Source organism: Anas acuta, chromosome 1 (genome assembly GCF_963932015.1).
Source record: "Anas acuta chromosome 1, bAnaAcu1.1, whole genome shotgun sequence".
Taxonomy (NCBI): Eukaryota; Metazoa; Chordata; class Aves; order Anseriformes; family Anatidae; genus Anas; species Anas acuta.
The window spans coordinates 79,085,093-79,103,617 of NC_088979.1; the positions used below are offsets into that span (position 1 = coordinate 79,085,093).

General features: G+C 48.3%; 1 protein-coding gene across 2 annotated transcripts in view; it reads left to right on the top strand.

Moving 5' to 3' along the window:
- Window positions 1–5,584, top strand: part of REPS2 (RALBP1 associated Eps domain containing 2) — a 117,210-nt gene extending 111,626 nt beyond the window's left edge. Inside the window, exon 19 of one of the 2 annotated variants that reach the window (XR_011097073.1) lies at window positions 4,595–5,584. The gene's annotated coding sequence lies outside the window, so the exon portion shown is untranslated. Of the gene's footprint in view, window positions 1–1,989; window positions 2,828–4,594 lie in introns of those variants that run through there. The other variant, XR_011097072.1, reaches the window with a different exon arrangement.
- The last annotated feature ends 12,941 nt before the right edge of the window (window positions 5,585–18,525 follow it).

Here is an 18,525-nt window from a genome sequence, read left to right on the forward strand (position 1 = left end):
GGCATGGATGTTTCTGGGTGTTTGCTGTTGTCGTTACATTCAAAGTTGTTTGAGCAATGAAAAGTTGTTTTGAAAAGAACTGCTGTGGAGAGAAGGGTATAAGAGGAGAGCCTGCCCTCAAAATAAAAAAAAAAGGCAACACGATGAAGTTGCATCAATAAAGAAGCAGGAAGAAGAAGCGAAGAGGAACAGGCTGGCAGAATGGAGACCAGGATGGGAACAGGCACTTTGATTGCCTCATGAAGATAGGTTCAGCCAAACTCAGCAAACTGCTCAGAGAAGCTCGTACAGAAAGTCGCTGGAAATAGGCGCACTGGAGCTGGAGAGAAGCTCGAGCTGAGAGAAGCGGAGCTGTGCACACAACTGCCTCTCGCTGGTAAGCAGTTGCACATTGTGGGGAATCATTCGTCCTTAGGAACAAAGACCGTCCTGGTAACCTTACAGCTTATTCTCCTTATTAACAATCGGACAGTTTATGAGCCTCAAATATGGGACCAAACTGAGGTTAAGGTGTGGGTCTCTGCAACTAAAAATGACAAGGTTGCAGTGGGATTTATCGGCACCTGGTGAGCAGTCTCTGAGGCCTTAAAGAGCCACGTGGAGCCACAATCACAAACGTGTGGCTTGCCAGATAGTGAGGGAGCTGCAGGCCCCTTTACTGATCCGACTGCTACGCCATGGGCCCCTCTGCTGCTACAGCCATCGAAGGCTTTTGCTGTTATGCCCCCTGCTGCCCTGAATGTGCCTTTTGACCCTGGCCTATTGGCCTTGAAAAGGAGATGGATATGCTTTTCTTCGATCTGGGAAGAACGGGATACATAAGGCCTGAAGAAAAGGAATGGGAAATGGAGACTTGTTAGTAATCAAGAAAAGGAATGGAAAATGGAGACTGTTAAGTCATGGAACTTAAAGGATTGTTGGTTACCTTTCCTGATTGTACATATGTAGAGGCATACTTGCGTTTAGTATGTAAAGCAATGTTCTGTATATTTATAACGTTTGATGTTTGTGTGTGCGTGTTGGTGGAGCGTAGACTCCCCGCACAGCCAGCACTGTTTTCTTGCCTTTTATGCCTTTTATAGCTCTTATACCTTTTAGAAATATTTGTTTTATAAATATTACAAAATTCAGATTGACTTGAGACCTCATTTATAACAGCGCGACTCCACAGAGAGAGAATTAAGAACAGATTTAGTGAGAAACAGATTTAGTGATGCTAGTGCATCAGTTACTGCAACCAGGAAAAGTTTGTTTCTTATCCTTGTCTCCGTGTTTGACTTGTCAGGTCTGTGCCTCAGCATTTTGCTTATGGCTCCCCCTTCTCTGCTTCTATCATCTTAAGGATGATGGGAAGAGGGAAGGATGCAATCTGGGAGAGAAGGAGGATGCTTAAAAGGGTCACTAGGAGGAGCGCACTGGGGTGGCTCCTGCCCAATGTGCACAGGGACTCCCTGGGGGCGTGCTGGGTTTGTGAGCGAGCCCCGGGGTGGTTTCTAAGGCTGGGATGAGGGCGCAGCCCCTCTGGGGAGGGCCTTGGGCTGGGCACAGAGGTGCCCCAGACAGGGCAAGTGCCCAGAGGCTTTGGGGATGTGCCAGGCACCCGTGGCTCCAGGAGACGCTGCTGCCCCACAGGGGCTGGGGCCTGGGAGAGCCTCCTGTGGTGCCCCCTGCCTTGTCAGCACCCCTGCACGGGGCAAAGCCCAGCCCAGGGCTGCTCATGGGCAGAGCTTGGCAGGACGGTCCCCACGCCACCTCTGGCCAGGGCTCGCGGCCCTGTTGGGCACCCGAGAGCTGCGCACAAACACCTGCCTGGGGGGGCCTGCAGCCCTGGACGTGCAGCGCTCCCAAACCCTGCCCTTGCTGCCTCCAAGCTCCATTGCCCCCTCTCCTACCTACCCTCGTGTCTCTCCGGCTCCTGTCCCTTCTCCCCCAGCCACCAGCTCCCTCGCACCCAGCCCTGCTGAGCCCCTTCTCTCCCATCTCTTCCAGACCATGGCTATTCTTCTTGTCCGCATGCTGTCAGTGCTGGGCCTCCTACAGCTCATGCTTCAGCTTGGGGACCAGCCTGACAAGGCCACCCAAGACCTTATGGAGAAAAGAGAAGTGATGCTGCAGCAGGAGATGCGGGTGCTGCTGCAGGAGATTGAGGAGGGAAGCGAGCCACAGAGTGGGAACAGCATGGGGTTCCTGTTCCTCTCCATGTGCCACCACTGGCAGTTCTGGGCACTTTCAGAAGCATTTCTGGCTCTTTTTGGCATGTACTGGGTGCCCAAGAAGATCAAAGATGACACCGATGGTCAATCTGAGCCATGGAGCTCAAGCAGTGAGGATGGTGATGGAGGAGAAGAAGAGGAACAAGAAGTTGAGGAGGAGTTGATGGAGGAAGAGGAGGAACAGCGAGAAATGAACTTCAATGACCAACGTGATCCAGAACTGCTCGTGAGCCTGCTCAGGAAGTCACTGCTGCCAAAGCTGCTTATGATGCAGAGCATTATGGAAGAGGTGGCAGGGGAGAACTCTGCATCAGTGAACTCCATTCAGAGAACCATTTTCATGAGAGAGCTGCAGGCAGAGGTGGGGTTGTTCATGACAATGTTTGAGAACAACCTGCCTGTTTCGTCCCTCACTTGCTCCAATGCCAAAGTTCATGGTTCTCCTCGTATCTTCAAGCTTCCACCGAAGAATACATTCGAAGATTAGATGCATAGATTAATAGGAATAGTCAAAATAGTTAAGGCAATATAGTTAAGGTTGTTAGTTAGGAGATGTTTTCCACATAGATTAGTCACGTCAATAGAAATGGATTTGTAGTTAATGCTCTAGGACCATTAGTTTAAGCAAAATGACAATAAATCAGATTGTTTGAACAAATACTGTCCCTGAGTAACTTCTCCTGAGTGTCTAGGAAAAACTTTGCTGGGGGACGCTAGCCTTTGGTTCTATCTCTTCCCTGTAATAAAGAGATGATCTTTGGGCTTGGTGGTATGTTAGCAGTGGTTACATTTCTGAGAAGACATTTGAGAACAGCAAGATTTCTGCAGCCTGCTGTTAGGAGAGGTAAGTGCAAAGAGCACCGCTGCCTCTTGCAGCTGTTGCTGCTCAGGAGTGTTGCTGCCCAGCTGCGGGGGCTCAGCACAATGCTTGGGGATCCGGGGTCTCTGCCCAGGCTGGGCGTGCTGGCTCTAGCTGGGATATTAACTTTCCCTGCAGCAGCCCACACAGTGCTGGGCTCTGCACTTGGAGCAAGAATAGCGCTGGTATCACACCGGTGCTGTGCCTGCTGCTGAGCAGTGCTGGCACCGCATCAGGACTCCCTACAAACCCCCAGAGCCAGCAGGCTGGGAGTGGGCAAGAGGTGGGGAGGAGACATCACCAGGGCAGCTGACCTAACCCAACCAAAGGGATATCCCATACCATGTGGTGTCACACTCAGCAATAAAAGGTGGAAAAAGGAAGAAGAAGGGAGGGGTGGGCTCTCGTTGTGAAAATGTCTGTCCTCCCAAACAACAGCTACATGTGTTGAGGCCTTGCTTCAAGGATGTGGTCAAGCATTGCTTGTTGGTGGGATGTAGAGAGTAATTTCTTTCTTCTGCACTTCCACACAGCTAAATTTGTTTTCCCTTTTCCCCTTTCCCTTTTCCCCCTGTATTTAAATTGTGTAATTAATAATAAATTCTCCTTCATAACTATTTTTTCCTTTAATTAAATTATCCTTATCTCAACCCATGAGTTGTTTCTTTCCTTTTCTTCTTCCCTTCCCCTCCTCTTCTGTGGAGGGGGAGTGAGAAAGTGGTTGTGGTGGAGTTCAGCTGCCTAGCAAGGTAAAACCACCCCACTGGGGAATGGGGCTGCGGCTTTCCCCTTGCAGGTTCAAGCAGTAGCAAAGCTGAGCACGTGTCCCCGAGATGCACAGGACACACTCAGGCAGAGACAGGCCCCTAAGGTGACCGGCTTGTTGGGTTTGTGCTTTACGCATTGCGGTGGCCAGGGCTGGGGTTTGGGGTGCACGGGGCAGCTGTGTGATGCTGAGCCGAGACTGGGGACATGGGCTGGGGCCTCCCAGGGCTGCGGTGGTCACCATGGTGCTCTGGTACCCACAATGGAACTGGGATGAGTCGGCATGGGGACTGTCAGCGGGGCTCTGTGATGCAGTGCGCTGCAGGCCATCGCTGAGTGCGGCAGGCGGGGGAAGGCTGGCCGAGGGCAGGGTCAGGGGCAAAAATGGCAGCCCCCAGGGTGGTTTCTAAGACTGGGATGGGGGCGCAGCCCCTCTGGGGAGGGCCTTGGCCTGGGCACAGAGGTGCCCCAGCCAGGGCAAGTGCCCAGAGGCTTTGGGGATGTGCCAGGCACCTGTGGCTCCAGGAGACGCTGCTGCCCCACAGGGGCTGGGGCCTGGGAGAGCACAAACACCTGCCTGGGGGGGCCTGCAGCCCTGGACGTGCAGCGCTCCCAAACCCTGCCCTTGCTGCCTCCAAGCTCCATTGCCCCCTCTCCTACCTACCCTCGTGTCTCTCTGGCTCCTGTCCCTTCTCCCCCAGCCACCAGCTCCCTCGCACCCAGCCCTGCTGAGCCCCTTCTCTCCCATCTCTTCCAGACCATGGCTATTCTTCTTGTCCGCATGCTGTCAGTGCTGGGCCTCCTGCAGCTCACACTCAAGGTTGGGGACCAGCCTGACAAGGCCACCCAAGACCTTATGGAGAAAAGAGAAGACATGCTGCAGCAGGAGATGCGGGTGCTGCTAGAGATCGAGAAGGGAACCGAACCCCAGAGCAGAAACAGCACAGTGTTCCTGTTCCTCTCCATGTGCCACCACTGGCAGTTCTGGGCACTCTCAGAAGCAGTGCTAGCTGTGTTTGGCATGTACTGGGTGCCCAAGAAGATCAAAGATGACACCGATGGTCATTCTGAGCCATGGAGCTCAAGCAATGAGGATGGCGATGGAGGAGAAGAAGAGGAACAAGAAGTTGAGGAAGAGTTGATGGAGGAAAAGGAGGAACAGGAAGAAATGCACTTTAATGACCAACATGATCCGGGCCTGCTTGCGGGCCTGCTCAGGGAGTCTGCTGCCGAAGCTGCTTGAGATGCAGAACATTATGGAAGAGGTGGCAGGGACAAATTCTGCATCACCAAGCTCCCTTCAGAGATCCATTTTCCTGACGAGCTGCAGGCAGCAATAGGGTTGTTTGCAACTCTCTTTGAGAACAACCTGCCTGTTTCATTCCTCAGTTACACCAATGCCAAAGTTAATGGTTTTCCTCGCGTGTCTTCAAGCTTCCACCGAGGAATACCTACAAAGATTAGATGCATAAATGCATACAAATAGTCAGAATAGCTAAGGTTGTTTGTTAGGAGATGTTTTCCATATAGATTAGTCACCTCAATAGAAACAGATTTGTAGTTTATAAGGACCACCCGGCAGCTGGGTTTCAGGACTCCAGCAATCCTGTGAATAGAAGAGTCTCACCAGATCCATCTGAAGATGCTGCTCCCAGGAGTCCTGCAGCAGAGGCTGCCATTACCACAAGGACAGTAACTGTCCACACTGCTAGGGGAGTGAATCCCCTCTAGAAGCATTAGTTTAAGCAAAATGCTAATAAATCAGATTGTTTGAACAAACACTGTCCCTGAGTGTCTTCTCCTGAGTGTCTAGGAGAAACTTTGTTGGGGGATGCTAGCCTTTGGTTCCATCTCTTCCCTGTAATAAAGAGATGATCTTTGGGCATGGTTGTATGTTAGCAGTGGTTACATTTCTGAGAAGACATTTGAGAACAGCAGGATTTCTGCAGCCTGCTGTTAGGAGAGGTAAGTGCAAAGAGCACCGCTGCCTCTTGCAGCTGTTGCTGCTCAGGAGTGCTGCTGCCCAGCTGCGGGGGCTCAGCACAGTGCCTGGGGATCCGGGGTCTCTGCCCAGGCTGGGCGTGCTGGCTCTAGCTGGGATATTAACTTTCCCTGCAGCAGCCCACACAGTGCTGGGCTCTGCACTTGGAGCTAGAACAGCTCCGGTATCACACCGGTGCTGTGCCTGCTGCTGAGCAGTGCTGGCACCGCATCAGGATTCCCTACAAACCCCCAGAGCCAGCAGGCTGGGGGTGGGCAAGAGGTAGGGAGGAGACATCACCAGGGCAGCTGACCTAACCCAACCAAAGGGATATCCCATGCCCTGTGGTGTCACACTCAGAAATAAAAGGTGGAAAAAGGAAGAAGAGGGGAGGGGTGGGCTCTCGCTGTGCAAAGGACTGTCCTGAACAACAGCTACGTGCGTTGAGGTCCTGCTTCATGAATGTGGTCAAACATCACTTGTTGGTGGGAAGTACAGAGTAATTTCTTTGCTCTGCACTTCCACACAGATTTTCTCCTTTTCTTTTTTTTTTTTCTTTTCTTTTCTTTTCTTTTCTTTTCTTTTCTTTTCTTTTCTTTTCTTTTCTTTTCTTTTCTTTTCTTTTCTTTTCTTTTCTTTTCTTTTCTTTTCTTTTCTTTTCTTTTCTTTTCTTTTCTTTTCTTTTCTTTTCTTTTCTCTTTTCTTTTCTTTTCTTTTCTTTTCTTTTCTTTTCTTTTCTTTTCTTTTCTTTTCTTTTCTTTTCTTCTCTTCTCTTCTCTTCTCTTCTCTTCTCTTCTCTTCTCTTCTCTTCTCTTCTCTTCTCTTCTCTTCTCTTCTCTTTTCTTCTCTTTTCTTCTCTTTTTCCCCTTCTCCCCCTTCTTCCCTTTTCCCCCTTTTCCCCTTTTCCTTTTTCCCTTTGGTTATTTGTTTAATTAATAAATTTTTGTCCTTAATATTTTTTTTTAATTTAAATACATTATCCTTATCTCAACCCATGAGTTGTTTGTTTCCTTTTATTCTTCCCTTCCCCTGCTCTTCTGAGGAGGGGGAGTGAGAGAGCGGCTGTGGTGGCGTTCAGCTGCCCAGCAAAGTAAAACCACTGCACTGGGGAATGGGGCTGCAGCTTTCCCCTTGCAGGTTCAAGCAGTAGCAAAGCTGAGCACGTGTCCCCGAGATGCACAGGACACACTCAGGCAGAGACAGGCCCCTAAGGCCCCGGCTCGTTGGGTTTGTGCTTTGCACCTTGTGGTGGCCAGGGCTGGGGTTTTGGGTGCACAGGACAGCTGTGTGATACTGAGCTGAGACTAGGGACATGGAGGTGCTCGAGCAAGTCCAGAGAAGGGCAACAAAGCTGGTGAGGGGCCTGGAGAACAAGTCCTACAAAGAGTGGCTGAGGGACCTGGGATTGTTCAGCCTGGAGAAGAGGAGGCTCAGGGGCGACCTTATTGCTCTTTATAAGTACATTAAAGGAGGCTGTAGTGAGGTGGGGGTTGGCCTGTTCTCCCATGTGCCTGGTGACAGGACGAGGGGGAATGGGCTAAAGTTGTGCCAGTGGTGTTTTAGGTTGGATGTTAGGAAGAACTTCTTTACTGAGAGGGTTGTGAGGCATTGGAATGGGCTGCCCAGGGAAGTGGTGGAGTCACCATCCCTGGAAGTCTTTAAAAGACGTTTAGATGTTGAACTTAGCGATATGGCTTAGTGGAGGACTTGTTAGTGTTAGGTCAGAGGTTGGACTCGATGATCTTGAGGTCTCTTCCAACCTACACAAGTCTGTGATTCTGTGATTCTGTCTGGGGCCTCCCAGGGCTGTGGTGGTCACCATGGTGCTCTGGTGCCCACAATGGAACTGGGATGAGTCGGCATGAGGACTGTCAGCGGGGCTCTGTGATGCAGTGCGCTGCAGGCCATCGGTGAGTGCGGCAGGCGGGGGAAAGGCTGGCCAAGAGCAGGGTCAGGGGCAAAAAAGGCAGCCCCCAGGGTGGTTTCTAAGGCTGGGATGAGGGCGCAGCCCCTCTGGGGAGGGCCTTGGCCTGGGCACAGAGGTTCCCCAGCCAGGGCAAGTGCCCAGAGGCTTTGGGGATGTGCCAGGCACCCGTGGCTCCAGGAGACGCTGCTGCCCCACAGGGGCTGGGGCCTGGGAGAGCACAAACACCTGCCTGGGGGGGCCTGCAGCCCTGGACATGCAGCGCTCCCAAACCCTGCCCTTGCTGCCCCCAAGCTCCATTGCCCCCTCTCCTACCTACCCTCACGTCTCTCTGGCTCCTGTCCCTTCTCCCCCAGCCACCAGCTCCCTCGCACCCAGCCCTGCTGAGCCCCTTCTCTCCCATCTCTTCCAGACCATGGCTATTCTTCTTGTCCGCATGCTGTCAGTGCTGGGCCTCCTGCAACTCACACTCAAGGTTGGGGACCAGCCTGACAAGGCCACCCAAGACCTCATTGAGGAACGAGAAGTCATGCTGCAGCAGGAGATGCGGGTGCTGCTGCAGGAGATTGAGGAGGGAAGCGAGCCACAGAGTGGGAACAGCATGGGGTTCCTGTTCATCTCTATGTGCCACCACTGGCAGTCCTGGGCACTCTCAGAAGCAGTGCTAACTGTTTTTGGCATGTACTGGCTGCCCAGGAAGATGAAAGCTGACACCAATGGTCATTCTGACCCATGGAGCTCAAACAGTGAGCATGCAGATGGAGGAGAGGAAGAGGAAAAAGATGAAGTTAAGGAGGGGTTGCTGGAGGAAGAGAAGGATTGGGAAGAAGGGCACCTCACTGACCATCATGATCCAGGACTTCTTGTGAGTCAGCTGAGGGAGTCTCTGCTGCCAAAGCTGCGTGAGCTGCAGGTCATTATGGACGAGATGGCATCAGCAAACTCTCATCAGAGATCCCTTTTCATTAGCGAGCTGCAGGCAGAGATAGGGTTGTTTGTGAGTCTCTTGGAGAACAACCTGGCTGTTCCTTCCCCCATTTGCTCCAATGGCAGTTAACGGTTCTCCTCATGTTCCTTTGAACTTCCACTGAGGAATACCTACACAATTTCCCATAGATGAATAGGAATAGTCAAAATAGCTAAGGTTTTTAGATGTTTACCATAGATTAGATACTTCTTTAGAAATAGATCTGTATTTTATAAGGACTACCCTGCAGAAGGTTTTCAGGACTCCAACAAATCTGTGAATAGAAGAGTCTCTCCTGATCCATCGGAAGACGCTGCTCCCAGGAGTCCTGCAGCAGAGGCTGCCATTACCACCATTACCTCCAGGGCAGCAACTGCCCACACTGACAGGGGAGTGGATCCCCTCTAGAAATATTAATTTAAGTAAAAAGCCAATAAATTATATTGTTTAACACTGTTCACGAGTGTCTTCTCTTGAGTGTCTAGGAGAAATTTTGTTGGGGGACACTAGCCTTTGGTTCCATCTCTTCCCTGTAATAAAGAGATGATCTTTGGGCTTGGTGGTATGTTAGCAGTGGCTACATTTCTGAGAAGTCATTTGGGAACAGCAGGATTTCTGCAGCCTGCTGTTAGGTGAGGTAAGTGCAAAGAGCACCACTGCCTCTTGCAGCCCCTGCTGCTCAGGAGTGTTGCTGCCCAGCTGCGGGGGCTCAGCACAATGCCTGGGGATCTGGGGTCTCTGCCCAGACTAGGGATTGGGGCTGAAGCTTTCCCCTTGCAGGTTCAAGCAGTAGCAAAGCTGAGCACATAGCCCTGAGATGCACGGGACACACACAGGCAGAGGCAGGCCCCTAAGATGGCCGCTCACACAAGCTGTTCCAGCCTAGAGCTGCCTTCAAAAGGACTCACATGAAGCACACAGCTGAGACCATTTCTTCCACTCCAGCTGGCAAAGACAGACATTCACTAGCACAGGCACACACACACAGCACTCCTCAGTTTCACAAACGCACATAGATTCAGGATTTGCTCAAGCACCAGCACAGCCCCCCTGTCCACCCAGCACCCCTGCCTGGATGCCAGGCCCTTTACTCACTTAACAGGCCTTCTGCTTGCTGGCTGCTCCAGCCTGGATTTTACTAGGGAATACACACACACACTGCACACACACCAGGCTGGGGAAGCTACAAACACTCACTCTCCTCCAGTAGTACCAAGGAGGGAAGGGCAGAAAAAAACACATCCAGCCCATCTCTCTGCCATCACGGGTTAGTTTTCACTGTGCGTCCTCCAGCAAACACAGCACGAGATGACCTAATTTAGATTCAAGGTGAAACTTTCCTGTCTGTACAAGAAATTTTTGCTGTTTTCACAGCAAAATGGCAATGCTGCCTTGCAGTGGATACAGATTACACCCATGGCTGACAGCTCACATGCTGCACAGCCATGGTCCACCTTTCCCAGTGCCAGCTCCAGCCCCAGGATCCCCTGCTGGCTGCTCTGAATGCCTTTGCCAGCTGCTCAGACTATTTCAGGTGAGGAAGCTTTAAGTAATAAAGCTTTGATTCTCGGTCCAGGAGTTCTCATGGCACTATGGATGGTGAAAGGGACAACAGACATCCCCCTAGGCCCAAACTGTATCCACCACATGTCTCTGCTCCCTCTTTGTGAAGTTTTTCATTTGGTATAGGGGCAGAATTGGGTCCCTTGCTCTGTTCATTGCACAGCTGCACAAATGTGGGTTTGACCGACCTCATTAGCTTCAGCTATGTGTTCATGTTCAGGTGCCCAAACCCAGTCTTGTAGCTGCTTCAGGGCACCTTCACTGGCCTCTGTGAGGTGCTGTGGGGACCTCATACACTCATGATGAGTGGCACCCTTGCTTTTACTGTAGGGGTACATACTCTTTCCAAACATTTGAAGCCACAAGGAGTAGCATTTTTAGGTATGTTCATATGCTCTCAGCACCCCTAGCTGCCCCAAGTTCTTCCAGCCATGAAGACTCCCTTACCCTGCTCATCGTCCTCCTTGGACAGAAGGAACAGGGGTGGAGCCTTGCCCTGCACCACCCAGAACAGCTCTGGGACTCATCCGCCCCTTCCCAGGCATTTTGGCCCAGAAACAAGCAGGATCATGGCTGAGGATTAACCCCAGGAGGGGTGCAGGGAGCTGTGATCTCCTCCTGCAGTGCCCCACAGGGAGCTCTCCCGCAGCAGGCCACCACTGATAAGGAAAACTGGGGCTTGCTCAAGTCAGGAAGCTGTTGCTGGGCTCAGACCAATGCACTGAGGCAAACTGCAAATGTTCCCAGACCACATAAATAAGCCATCACTGTGAGCAAAGACAACTGAAAAAACAGGCAGATTTTTAAAAAATGTCTAAAAATAGTGGAGCGAAGATTAGCAGCACAAGAATCAGCTCAGAAACATCAGGCCGCTCCTAGGCTTATTCCTGGAAGACAAATAAGAAGTTCTTAAAGGAGAACTGCAAAGATGCTGAAAATATATACCACCATCCCTACACATTTCTTGGGCCTGAAAAATGGGAAAGCACTGCGTTCACAGCAAGGCACAGTGGCTACCTGGGAAGTCTTAACGTTTTTAATGAACGCCGTGAAGAATTTTATTATCATGGAAAGGAATATAATCACTTTCTCAATAAAAAATCTCCTTAGTCAGTAACTGCTGCCTAGCACGGAGAGGCAATTCAGCCTTCTTTATCTGTCATTACACAAGACATATGGCAAGAACAAGAACAACCCCATATTGCCTTTCATATTAGGAAAGCGTTCCCACTAATAACAGGTTTGTCTTTGTAATGTGTGTGTAGGAATGAAATAATTTGAGCTATGTGGTTTTTTATGAGACACTCTAGAGACAGCAGTCAGTAGAGATCTCTGACCAGCTCCTCCCTTTGCCTTCCTCAGGCCCAGCTTAGGAATTTCACAGCCATCCATCCAGTTCATTCCTGCTGCATCTTCTCCTGCATTACCACCCCTCTTTTTGTTTTGAAAGCATCATTCATTAATTATTTAATACTTTATTAAGCCAACCTGGCTCATGAATGCATATTTTCTTTCTCTTAGTTTTCCTTACTTTTTATAGTGTACATGTTAAAACTTGAATCCCTTGTTGTGGGAGTGTAATACTCGTTTAATATCAATACTGTTGCAGGAGCTTGATAGCAGAACAACCTTTTGTCTCCTGAGTAGTGAGGCTTCCATGCTGACCCCTCTCATGGGGCTTCTGAGTCTTCTTGATGGTGGTCTGAAGCACCGTGCTTGCAGTGAGAGCCTTCAGAAGCTTTCTCCCTGCAGCTGCAGAGGTGACTCAGCTGCTCAGACACCATTGCCATCTGACCTCTCCGTGGTCATTTAAGTCCTGGTTGATGGGTGAGCTGAATTAGCAGCTAGCTTTCCTCCATCACCGGGATGGCTCTGCCCTCCTCCAGATCCCCATCCACACCACATGCTCCCCACCTCACCGACTCTCCTGCTTCCAGCTCTGGTTCTTGTCTGATTGCAAGATAAGCCAATTTGTCCCACTAAAACAGTGGAGCCATGGGTTATTAATTCTACTCTAGGTGTCTTGTGAAACTATACCCTCCAGCTAAAAGCACAGCTGAGCACTAAGCTATATGTGGGCATGGTTCTCACCATAACAAGAAGGAGTATACAACCTTTCATTTCTTAAAATTGGAATGATAGATTGTGGAAGGTGTGGGAAAACATGTCAGCAGGGACTCTGAAACCATCTGCATTTGGACAGCTGCTAGGTTGTGTGATCTCTAAGGACCAACTTCTGTGTCCTTTCTCAGTAGGGCTCACATTAGCCTGCATTTCAGTGGGAGAGCTTGGGCAGATAAAGAAAAATAACCAGCCCCTTGCCAGCCAACCACATCTCCTGCTGGTTTGCTCTGTAGCTTTGGATAGCTCAGCCCCTTCAGGACTTCTGCATCCCCAGTGATGGATCTACAATCTCCATTGTGCACCAGGATGCTCCACGAGATATTTTCTAAAGCAGGTTGGGCACAATGCAGATGGTGAATGTTTAAGAAGGAGGCATTCCAGTCCTTTCTCTTTTTTGGGCTTGCTCCTGTTGTCTCTTAATACATATATATAATATATATGTATAATGAGCTGTTCCATCAACAAAGCAGCAATGACATCTATCATAGCTCGTTATCACTCTCCCCATGTCAGTATCAATGTAGGGGGAGTGAATTTAGCGAGCCTGTGCTGGGTGTGCTGCTCTGGCAGCACCACTGCCTTCCTTCACCATGCTGGGCAAGCCTCCCTGCACCTCCATGTCTGTGGGGACTGGAGTTAGCTGCAGCTTGTCTGCATGGTGGCACGAGACAGGACTCATTAGTGTTCACAAAGTACTCAGACACCTGGATGAAAGAGAGCTATAAATGCTCAGCTTCTTTATTTGAAGACCCAGATCAAAGACCCAAGAGGAGCCTTACTTTACCACTGTATGTACACCTGAAAGAAACACCCAAGTGAAGATCGAGTAGTAAAAACAATGACAGTAAAAACAACGAGTGCATGAAGAAAAAGTTCACAGCTGTTCAGCTGGAACACAATGAAACAAGGAAAAACAAAAAACAACTTTTTTTTTTAGAGAGAGGTTGTTTTTTTTTTTTTTTTCTCTGACACTCTTTACCCTCTTGTTGCAGATTTTTAAAACAAAACAAACACCCCTCAGGATATTTAACTTAAAAGAAAAAGAAATGAGGAAAGAGAAGAGATCTTTGTTCCTCTCTGCAATAACTGCAGCTTTAGGAGGAAGAAGGTTCTGCATAAGAAGTTAATGACTGAAAAATAAATTCCTGGTAGTTAAGGAAGGGGCCAAGCACGGATCTGTCTCTGCCTCTATCCCCTGCCAGTCTGACAGCCATCAGAGCTTGTTAGGCCTAAAGCCACCAATAAATTTTCCTGCTTCCCAGCAGCATACTGTAGTCTTCATGCCACAGTGTCTCAGGTAAGCTCTTTCACATGGTATTATGCACTTACTGACATGTTTTATATATCCCCTCTGGTTAGTATGCACACACATTCCTGCAAGGTTAAGAAAGGGCATTCAGCTACAGAGAAAGGAGAGGACTCAGAGCAAATAGGACATATTTATCCAGGGAGGGAGGAGAAGCAGTGCGAGCATCTCAGGGGAGAAGAGGGTGCTGGGTGGGGGTCTGCACCCCAACTTCTGAACACAAGTGACCCTATGTCTGGGCCTGGGATGCAGCCCAGCCATGGGGAAACCCTTGGTTTCCACATACAGCACCATCCACCAGTGTGACACATCAAGTTTTGTCCTTTCTGAGGTACCTCAGGACAGGAACTGGCCACCTAAGAAGAGGGAAGCGGCGATGGGAGCTGCTAGTCTTGTAGGATGGGAGCTGCAAATCAGAGCTGGGTGCCAGCAGAAGGGATTTTTCCCTTGGAGCAGCAGAGAGTTACCATCTTGTTTTATAACCAAGCCTATTTCAGACTATACTGTGCTCACAATGGAAATACCAAAAGGCTGTGACTAGGTGGGTTTGGGAAGAGGTATTGAAGAGCTGTGCAGGAGGATGAGCCATAGAGGCAGACAGGTAAATAGAAGTGAAAGGCAGAGGTCAGGAAATGTAACGGAATCACTCAGCAAATCTAGAAAACTTGTTTTGATTAAGTTTATAAGGAAAGACTTAAAGAAAGGGGAGGAAAAGAGACCACCAACATAGCAAACACAAGTTGAGTTAATGGAAAGAAATGAGGTTTTATTATTTTAGCAAACATTGGTGGGGGTGGGATTGGAGAAACCCCCTGAATCCAAACTCCCCCCCTTTAGGAAGCTGATCAAGCTCCAAATTTCCCTGCTGGCCTCAGCTCCTCTGAAGGGCCAACCCAAAACCCTGGAGATGAACACAGGGAACATGAGGAACATCAGGAGCAGATCCAGCTCTGTGTGGCTTTGGCTTGCTTCCCAGCAGACACAGTAAAACGGAGGAGAAATCAAACCTATGGAGGCTGGAAAGGGTTGAGACACCAGTGGGGCTCCTCTCATCTAGCCGTAGCCGTCTCAAAGTGGCTGTCTGGGCTCTCTTTATTGTGTCTGGAGCCACAAATGCCTCCAAAGGCTGATTGACCCCAACAACTTGGGGTACATTTATGCTATTGAATCACATCCCTTCCCAATTTGCTGTTGGGCCCCAGTGCACTCATCTCCCATGCTGCCCATACAGTAATCCATGATGAAACCCTCTCTACAATGAGTTTCAAGAGGAATGCTGGCCACTGCTGACAGGACAGTTCACTTCAGCATCTGCAGAGACAGTCCCATGACCCTGTCAGGGGTGAGGTGGCAGAGCTAATACTCCCAAACACCTCCACACGCTTCCTTGGTTCACAGCACCTGGCCTTAGCATCCCATCACAAGAGCACTGTCACGACAGCTTGATATTTGTCCGTCCATGGAATAAAATGGGGACCTGAGCCAAGTTGTCATGTGTTGCCTGGTGCAGAGGTGGCCAAGCTGCTCCAAGGGTAACCTGCCCTGCGCGGTGTGAGTGACTGCATCGCTTGGCAGTCTGTAGTAGCTTCTGCTGAGCTACCCCTTTACACAACCATCCTTCCACTGACTATAGAGAGAGGATGGATGGCTCCCTCAGAGCAAACGCCCTACTTGATGGTGAACATTAGGTGGTACCACTAGTACCCAAAATGATGATGAGTCATCTGTGAGCAGCCACACTGCAATGCTCCTTAATGGAGCAGTATTTCAGTGATTCTTAAAATAACTCCATCTCTGAAACTAACATCACCTATAGGATGTCTGGCCTTGGTATTGCAGTAAGTCTGGTGCTCCATCTGAGGAACTTCTCTTGCAGAAGAACTAGCACAGGCTGGAATTTCAGAATTTCCTGGGAGACGTGTGTTTTTTAAGAATTTGACCCAATAAAGTCCTTTCACAAGCAATGGCATCAAAGCAGAGAGATGAAGCAAAGGAAGTGCATGAAAAGAGGACTGGCTGATCTGCCGTTTCTCTAACTGAAAGGCTGCTGCTTTTTTCTGTGTGTGATGCTGAGATTCTACCAGATCCTGATAAATTCCAAGTGACAGAAGGGGAAAATGCCCTCTAAGGGTTTCCTGTGCCATACAAGACTAAATAGGCCATGTCTACAGGAGGGGAAGGGCGTCCCTTGCAGTGAGCAGTGCTGTTCAGTCACTGAGCACCCAAGCCTTGTGATGTGTGGGGTACATCAAGGCTCGGGGAACTGCAGTATTTCTAGGGGGATTCTTCATACTCACTTTACCTGGCCTTTTGAACAGAGTTCAGTGGAAAGTGTGCATAGCTTAATGAGAAAACTGTTGTGATGCAGAATAAATTCCAGACACACCCACCGTAAGACCATCCCTGCTTGCTATTCCCCATGCTTCTGCTAAACCAGCTAAAATCAGAGAGATGCTGTATTTCAGGAAAAATAAGGTAGCAGAATTATGTCTGTTACCATATGAAGTATGCTATTCAGGAAGTTACAGTGCAATAATTTACTGTAAAACCACGAGATACAAATGCTCTCAATAATTACATATATTGCCTTATCCTAAACTAAATTTGTCAATTGTGAGGTAGTTTCCACCTCCTGAGTTGAAAGTAAACTTCCATATTGTAACTGTGGGGTAACAAGTTCCCCCTAAAGGTCATGGCTATGGCACCATTTTCTTTCTGCATAGCTCTGCTCATAGCTCTCATTGCAGGAGCTAAGGATGCTGCAGGTCCTGCTCCTTTCCTGGGAGAGGGACCAATACCAGCAACAGGTTATTGGGGTCACAGTCATTTATAAAATCAATTTTCAGAGAAGGCTGTTATTGAAAAAGTGCATGATATCTTGCTAAAACACAGTATATTTTAGCTTTAAAAACCATATTTTTCTTTGAAATGGTATCTTTCACATCTCCCTCCATGTTTATTTCCTTCTCAATTTATATCCCTTTCTAGTTGTGGTGCCTTTCACTTAGGAGTGTGTTTCTAATAGTATACCATTTGTTCTTATGCTCGAGCAGACCCTGTGTAAATATACCAAAAAGAGCATACTGTCCCTATGCAAGACCAAGAACAATGTCCTTTGGCTTTCAAGTCCTAGCAGCACTTGACCCAGCCTCTCCCATGCCCCTAAACCTCTATTCTTCAGTGTATTTAGCCAGAGATAGAAGAGCCACATTTCTTCTTTTACATGCTTATTATTCTCCTTCAAGTGAATATGAATGAAAATGAAACAGATCTGATAAGCTCTCTGTGAGCAGGATGCAGATAACCTCTGAATGAAAGAATGCTGATAAAAAAATGGTATTTTAAGACAATAGCAATTTTTCTTTTATAGTATCAGATCTCCTTTTATGTGCTTTCCACCGACATTTAAGTAGATGAATTTTCCTAACATATTTTTTTGCCAGAAAATAAATCTGTAAAATGAAAGTCATGTGAAAACACATCTGAGAGTGATCACCTGGGGAGTCTCACTGGCAAGGCTGGTGGGACAAGACTGAAACCTCTTTTATGGTCTTGGAATTGTTTGGTCTGAGAGAATAAATATGACTGATACGACCAATTACACAGATTGCATTTCAGGTAATAGGCAATTTGTAAATAGTCCCATAGTTCCTGTCTAGCTCATGAATGAGAAAATAGTTGAACTGAAAAAAAAAATTAAAAAAACTGTGGTTTTCCAGATTCTCTTCCCAGTTCTGTTTGACAGCTCAGAGAAGAAAGCATTGGGCTCAATTGCAAATACATGACACATACTTCAAGTGCAGAGCTTCTGAGTGTGGCCTGGAGTGCTGATAACTGATTTTCGTGGAGCGGCATTTTCACTGTTCAACAGTTTGATCTGTTATCCTTTTTGGACTGACCTCTCATTCTTTACATTTTCAGATAGCGTCTCTTAGTGAGGAATTCCTCACCCACGAATACAGAAATACAAAAATGTAAATGGCTACCAGATGAGGAGCAGATGAAGGGCTCCTGAGGATCTGTTGCCAACTATTCTCATCTCTTTGATAGGAATCTAGTCAACATAAGCATGTAGCTTGCACCTACATTTTTGGCACCTAATGAAATAGTCTTCTTTAAAGTAACCACTTCATTTCCCTAGGGAGACGTACATGCCTTTGAAGGCCTCCCAAGAAGATATGCTTTACAGAACAGAAGCACCTAGGTTTCTCTCTATCAGGTGAATAGGAAGCTTTGCCTTTTAAGGTGGGAGTTGCCTATCTTACATTTACTCCTATAATGCATCAGCATCTAGCCCGGCTATGTGAAAATGACAACCTACAGACACTGAAAAGGGATGTTTATCTACTCTGTGAGACACCTATTGGGCAGTGGCCAGAGCTTCTCCTGGACATGCCTCTCAGTCCACACTGACCAGGCAGCTCCTTTGGAAATGGCCTGAGAGGAGGCCAAAGCTGCAGGCAAAAGTCATGGATTTTCATCTACGAAGCCTGCAGCTCTCACTCAGTGTTCATTGAAGTGATAGCATGTTTAATATATTGCATGTATGTGCAGACATGCAAAACTTTGTCATATGCAACATTGGTTTTAAATATGTCAAAATTCAGCTGCTGAAAGGAACACACTAATACCATAGTGCTTAAATGCAGTAGGATCTGTATTTTTTTCTTTCACAGCCAAATACTCAAAATACTCAAAAGCAGTAATAGAAATAAGGGGGATGGGTGGTGGTGTAAGCATTACGGTCTTTTATGCATATAGTTGTCTATTTAAATGCATATTTATGTATTTATAGGACAAGGCACAGCAAAATGCGCACAGAT